The sequence below is a fragment of the Protopterus annectens genome, chromosome 1.part1, assembly GCF_019279795.1.
Source record: "Protopterus annectens isolate FY-2018-M chromosome 1.part1, PAN1.0, whole genome shotgun sequence".
Classification (NCBI taxonomy): Eukaryota; Metazoa; Chordata; order Ceratodontiformes; family Protopteridae; genus Protopterus; species Protopterus annectens.
In genome coordinates, this window is record NC_056726.1 from 530156702 (window position 1) to 530163796 (window position 7095).

Here is a 7095-nt window from a genome sequence, read left to right on the forward strand (position 1 = left end):
ATTAGACTTTTACTAGTTAGAATGGTATAGTTGTAGTTATGTTGGGTTGTATCTTTAATTTTGTTCATTTACATAATTGATGGGGGTGGGTTCTTTTTGTATTTAATGTGGTTCTTTGCTCAGTTGAATCTTTTGGTCTGAAGAAGCTCCTAAGTGAAAGCGCTTACCGTTTGTATACAATAAACCTGAGTTTTTATATTATACCAGCACTGTTTTTTTTTTGCTTGAATTGACACCTGCTGCTTTTTTTCGCTGCTGTTCTTAATGGACTGGTTCTTGCTGCTGTTCTTGGCTACTGTTTGTGTGGCATGGTAACTCCGTGGAGTAGTTGTTAATTTTGTTACTTTTGTATTTATTACCACAGAGTTTTTATCCCCTGATGTGCTGGTTACTTTGCTACTTTTCATAGTTTTTGTTTTGTTTCTACTGGCTACCATTGGGAACATGACCAACGAACAACAAACGGACATTGAGTTAGACTATATTATACCAGCACTGTTTTTTTGCTTGAATTGACACCTGCTGCTGCATTTCGCTGCTGTTCTTAATAGACTGGTTCTTGCTGCTGTTCTTGGCTACTGTTTGTGTGGCATGGTAACTCCATGGAATAGTTGTTAATTTACTTATTTATTTATATATTTGTTTGCACTGAACAATATTGACCGATCTCAGGCGTAGTCTGAGTGAAATACAAAACATTTCACAAACAAAAAATATAGACATGTAAGCAATAACAGTGTAGTTCAGACTAATTGCATGGAAAAAAACTGTGTATACGATCAAGTAATGTAATATACACATTAGTTTCCAAAGTGGGTCAATCTTCAGTGAAGAGACTGGGAAAGGAGACAGGTTAGGTGGCATATTCTTTGTTGAAGCAGGAGCATTTGGCTTGGATGAAGGAAGTACTTTTGAGTTACATTCTGAATTTGGGATGTGCTGATTTCTTTAATGTTGATGGGGAGAGCTTGCTAAAGAGTAGGTGCCTTAAGGGAGAAAGATTTGCAGTGCTATGGAGTTTGGCTATAGGGGTAGTGAGAGTTGACGTGGCTTTAGAGTAGTGTCAGGTTCTACGGGGAGTTTTTTTCATGAAGTTTAGTTGCAAGGAGAGTAAATGTGTAGAACTAGAGTAGGTTGTAGAGTTGGGATCCCAAAAGAAGATTGGGTCTTTATTTTATTGGTAGCCATTTGGCTTTTTCTAGGGTAGTACAGTGATGCCCACAGAGAAGTGAATTTGTAATAAAATTGGCAGATGCTGTTAGATGTAGTCTGTATTGTATTGTGGCAATGTTTTTCTTGGAGGCAGATTTAAAAATTGGGAGACCATATTCAAACTGAGAAAGGAGAACTTCTTTATAGATTAGAAAAAAAAACTTGCAGCATTTTTATAAGTGGGGCATATTTTGCAAGATAAAACAATAGTAATCGATGGCTATTCTAGCAAAATCATAAATTTTAGGAGAAACATACAAAAATATGATGCAAAAAAACTTGGTGAAACTCCTGTGAAATCAGGGACAGTTTCAAACCATTGTTTGTGCCCACTGCTATTAGTGTGTAGACTGTTTAGATACTAGACATACCAAAGGAATAAAACAAAAAAAAAAACACTCTCAAAAACTTGATTGCTCAAGAATTCTAGACAAAGATGAAAATAATGGGAGACAAAGACCTGAAATCATGGATTTTCAAATATTAAAATATTACTCGTGATGACCTTGCCTCATATAATGGGTATGCAGTCACCTGCCATTGTGTTCCCCCATCCGGTGCTAGTAGTGATGACTGGGCCATGCCCAACATGTGTTAGGTATGGTGATGTCTGATGTACAGTGTGGCAGCCCATGCACTGCCCTGTATACTTTGATACCACATGGAGATTTTTATTCTGTGTTGTAGTCTGTCACAGCCCATAGTTGTGGGTCAGATGATGCTTCTTTGCCACTGCTGTAAAGTACAGCACCCAAATCCGCCTCAGCTGTTGTACTGCTGCATGTTCCTCATCTGACTTCAGCATATACTGTACCCTTCTCTTGCTCCCATGACTGGTGTGGAAGGCCTTGTCAGTATGTTCATCTGTTACTATAGCTGCTTGTGCAGGACCATGTTGAGTCACATGGCACACACAAGTTTATGCAGTACCATGTTGTTGTTATGACACAATAAAGATCTTGCTGCACGTGTCTGGACTGTATTTCATTAGCCCCTCTAAAGTGTCTAGATATCAGACAAATTCCTTTATTAGCTTTAATACATGCTTCACCGTGTGTCCTTATTTAAGATTCATGAGACAGATGCCTGTAGTATTCATAGAATGTCCAATGTAGGTCACTAGAAAGTACCCACAGCAAATATGGTTAAGGTTACACATAACTGTATCCACACGAATATGCATAATATGCACTCCCTTGATTCCAGTTTTGAATGACACAGTTTTACTAGTTCTCTTACTGTGTCCAGTACAGTCCACTCCAGTTTTTTTGGCAGTTGGTACAGAGGATTAAGGCTGTGAGCCATAGTTCTTGTGGAACGGGGTTTGATTCCTTCAGCTCTTATTTGCCTATTGTGTGACCTTGCACAAGTCACTTAACCATACGTTGGTCTGGAGTCGAACCTGAAAGGGACTGTGTGTCCAGTGGGCCTCCCTGGCTAACAGTTGGGTATTACAAACAGAATCAGTGACAAAACCAAAAATAATAGGGACACTGACACTGTCTTTACTGCTATAAAAGACTGTAGTCTGAAAATGTAGACATATTTAGTTGGCTGCATAGTACAGATGAATTAAGATCTGTCACCTAAGTGACTCAGAATTGACTAATTACCCACTGATGGTGTGAGCCAACAAGGGAGGATGGGACTGAGTGGCTAACAACTACTCATCCATTAGCTGGCAGCCTGTCTCCCTCCATCAGTAAAGTGCTACCTCTTACTGGAAAGACAGGTGTATGGAATAGTGTATGGGCTGAGGACATGCAGGGAAGGAGCTATAGGCCCTAGGCTCTTTAGCCTTGGTCAGGGCAGAAAATAGAAAATCCATCCAGGTTAATTGGATGACAACTGCACTGTGACTGCATCTTGTGGTGGTGATGAAGAGCAAAGAGCCAATAACTATGGAGGCTACATGATATGTGAATGTGTGTACACATCCACCTTCCCCATGTGTGTTTTCACTGGTGTGTGTATATATATATATGTATACATATAGGTTTACTATCAAAAAGCTGAATGTTGGCTCAGCGAACACTGAAAGTCAAGTGGCAGTTAGTTGACTTCCGTGTTGCTGAATGTTAGGAGATCGAGAGTACATATCAGCGAATACAAGTGTGCATTCACTGATATGAACTAGATGTTATGCATAGAGTTACAGTACAGTGCGTGTTGGGAAATGTATCCCTTTCCTCACTGTAGTGCGATCTTGGAGTTAGAATGTTTAATTTGCAGGCGGGTGCAGAGGGGCTTGTCCCTCTGCTAAAATGTGACAGTGTAGGTGTTTAACTTACATTTTCACCTACTCCGTGATCACTGTTGATATTCAACATAAATGTCGAATCTGCTGATTTCGATCAACAGATTCGACATTTTAACCTAATTAGTATGCAGAAAGTATGAAGTCATTTTCAAAGTATTGAACATTCAGTTTTATGAACTTCGACATTTTGATAGTAAACTATATATGTGTGTGTGTTTGTAGTATGTATTTACAATATGTTTATGAAATTAATTTGTATGTAATATAGAAGACATCAAAGAAAAGCTAAATCATCAAAACTCTGCTTATTAAAGATGCATTAAATGTTCCATCATATAACTAAAAATCCAAGTAACATTATGCCCTAAAACTAATTAATTGACTGTTCAGTGCCCAGGCTTATTTAGGTGTTTCATTTCACAGAATACCACATAAAAATTATAAATAAATAAACCCAATAAGTTGTAAAAGTAGAGAACAAACAAAAAGGCAACATGGTATACCAGACCTTCCCAATTTATTGTTAGCGCTTTTAGGTGTAACAATGTAAGACCTTCTTCAGACAAAAAACATGACAGAAAAAAGCTTACTTAGTTTAAATAAACTACCAACAGTGACATCATATTATGAATTCATAATTAAAGAAACACTACACATAACTAAAACATAATATATATATATATTGTTATGTTTATATAAATAAACACCCTGTCTAAAACATATAAAAACACATTTAACTACAGTATGAAAATCTTAAACTTGTCTCCAAGACAAGGTAAAAAAAGTGAGTTCTTAACAAGTTAACGTCCTTTAAAGATTTTAATCTTAATAAATATTTTAAGGAACATGACTCATTTAAACCTGGGTACATATAAGCATTGGTTAGGAATTACCACCATAATTCTCTTTGCTCCAATAATAATTGCCATGGCCCACCTCTAATGCTTTTTTTAACCTGCTCTATCACAAGAAATAAGAAGGAATGCCCAGGAAATTCAATTACATGCTTTGCTAGTGCATTATTACAATCTTGCTTATATATGCTGTACTGATGTTCATAAATTCATTGCTTCATATGTCTTTTGTTTTTTCCATTATAAAACCGTAGACAACTTTGGCACTCAGCTAAATAAACCACTCCTGGGCTGTTGCAATTATATCTACCACTAATGGAATAGGTAAAATTTCTTATTGTAAACCTGATTGAAGTTTAATAAACTTGCAGTAATTGCAACATCCACATTTTAACATACCCCCAGTTCTATTATTAGTATGCAAGTCTCAATAAAATGTTTAAGATTAAAGCCTGTTTTATAAATTATTTTAGGTGCTTCTGGGACTTTGTAATTTGGGCATCATCAATAAGCTCAGCCCCATTTTTACATATTTTACATCAATAAGCACAGCCCACATTTTACATAAAATATTCGCTATTTGTTTTGCATCATGTGAAAATGAAGTACTAATTTTATCGAGAGAGACTTGCACTCCACTTGTGACTGCCCTCTTTGTAGAGGTGGAACCCCCAGGGTGACATACTTGTTTGTACCTAACCTCTTGAGTTTAACAATACCTGAGTGGGATATTGTGTCAAATGCCTTGGCAATGTCAAGGTAGGCAGCGTGAATGATTTTGCCCTCATCCATTGCTTTGGTGACCTTCTCAAAGAAGTCCACCAGATTGAGTAGGCATGATCTGCCCTTGACAAAACCAAACTGGGTTTGATCCAGTGTCTGGAGGTTTACTATATCTCTGTTGATCATCTCCATGATAATTCTTTCCATGGCTTTACATACAGGACTAGTGAGACTTATGGGTCTGTAGAAAGGCCCACCTTTATGTAGAGGGATGACTGTTGCCTTTCTGAATTCGTGAGGCACAAAGCCTGTTTGGAGGCTACAGTTAAATAATAATTCCAGAGGCCATGATAGGTCATGTTTCATGCTGTTTAGAAGGCATCCTGGGATATTGGCTGGGCCCATTGATGCAGTGTTCTTGGTCTTAGAGAGAGCATTAAGGACCTGTTCCCTAGTGATAGTAGGTGAAGTTATAGGTTCATAGGTAAGTACTAGGCTATCTGCCCGAGGGCATTTGTAAGTCTAGCCAGAATGTGTTGGCTTTTGCCACCCCCCTTAGATTAGTTCCATGGGCCGCTGTCCAGCAGAGCCATTAGTTCCCTGTGCATCTGTCCAGCAGAGCCACTGCAGTGATTCCCGGGGTAAATTTTCTGTTTCCCATCCACTCGTCAAGGTTTCTCTTGAAGAGTGTTAGTGAGGAGCTCTGCCTAATGTAGATTAGAATCCTGTTCCAAAGCATGGGGAGTCCCTGGGACAGGAATCTATCCCTCCAGCGCGTCCTATTTATCATTGTGGTGAGGTTTAGATCCCTAGAGCATGTGGCTCTCGGGGATTTTTTTTTTAAGTGGAGCATGTCCATCAATTCTGGGTTTGACATGGTCTTGTATGTCAGGCAGAGATCACCTCCGAGTAAGCGGTATGTAACCAAGTACAGCTGGAGTTTCTTCAGTCGGGCTGCATAGGGCATCTGTTTGAGGCCAGTAATCCTCTTGGTGAGGTACTTCTGTGGTCTTTCCAGCTGTTGCAGATGTCTTGTAAGGTACATCCCAAATGGGGCGTTTTACTCTATGATGGGTCTAATGAGTGAGTAGAGGGGCACAATAACCTCATTTGTTCTAGATGCGAACCCTTTTGTGATTAGGTGGGCCACATAGAAAGATTTTCTAACCACCTTGGCAATATGATTATCAAAGGAGAGATTACTATCTACTTGGGTCCCCAGATCCCTTACTACATTTTCTGTATTTGGGGGACCACCACTTATGTGGTAGTTCGTGGGTACTTTGTTATTTCCAAAGGGGATGACTATGCACTTTTTGGCATTAAGCTTGAGGCCATGATTTTGATGATATTTCCTGAGGGAAGGTTGAGGGGGAGAGAGGGGTAAAGTTGGAGCTGAATTATCAGCCGGGAGATTTACCATATCTTCTGGCTCAGTATAGGTGGCACCATTTACAATGAGGTCTGCACACAATTGTCTATTGCCTTTGAGGTTGCAGGCATAGCTAAAGAATGCTTTGTGGTTGTCCTTGGCTTGGGAGGCCAAACTCACCTCAGATTTGGCTTTGGTAGACTATTACCAGGATTCATAAAGCTTTATGCAAGAATTAGGCTATTCTTGCACAGTATTCTTGCACGGAGTGGTTCATGTCTGTTTAGAATAGCAGCGCGCCTTGCATATGCATGAAGGTGCGTTGCTATCTAATCTAAATGGACACGAGCCAGGAGCGTGCGCAGGGGGTGTGTGTCAGCAGTGTCTGCACATAAAATGCACCCCTTTCGCTCAGAAAGTGCCTGGCTCTAATATATAGTAAACAAGTGTCTGCAGACTCTGAAGTGTAAGTAGCTGATACTGAAAAAGGAAAACACAAACACCTAGAAGGCAGCAGCCTTCAAGTGCACCCCCCCCCCCCCAAATGTATGCACTCTTGCCTTACATGCATGGAAGCAGTAGGGCAAGAGGAAAGCAATAGAAATAAAAAAAATATATAAATATTTTTTTTTCATCAAATAAATCTGAAGTTTAAGTTCAAGTTTGCAAATATG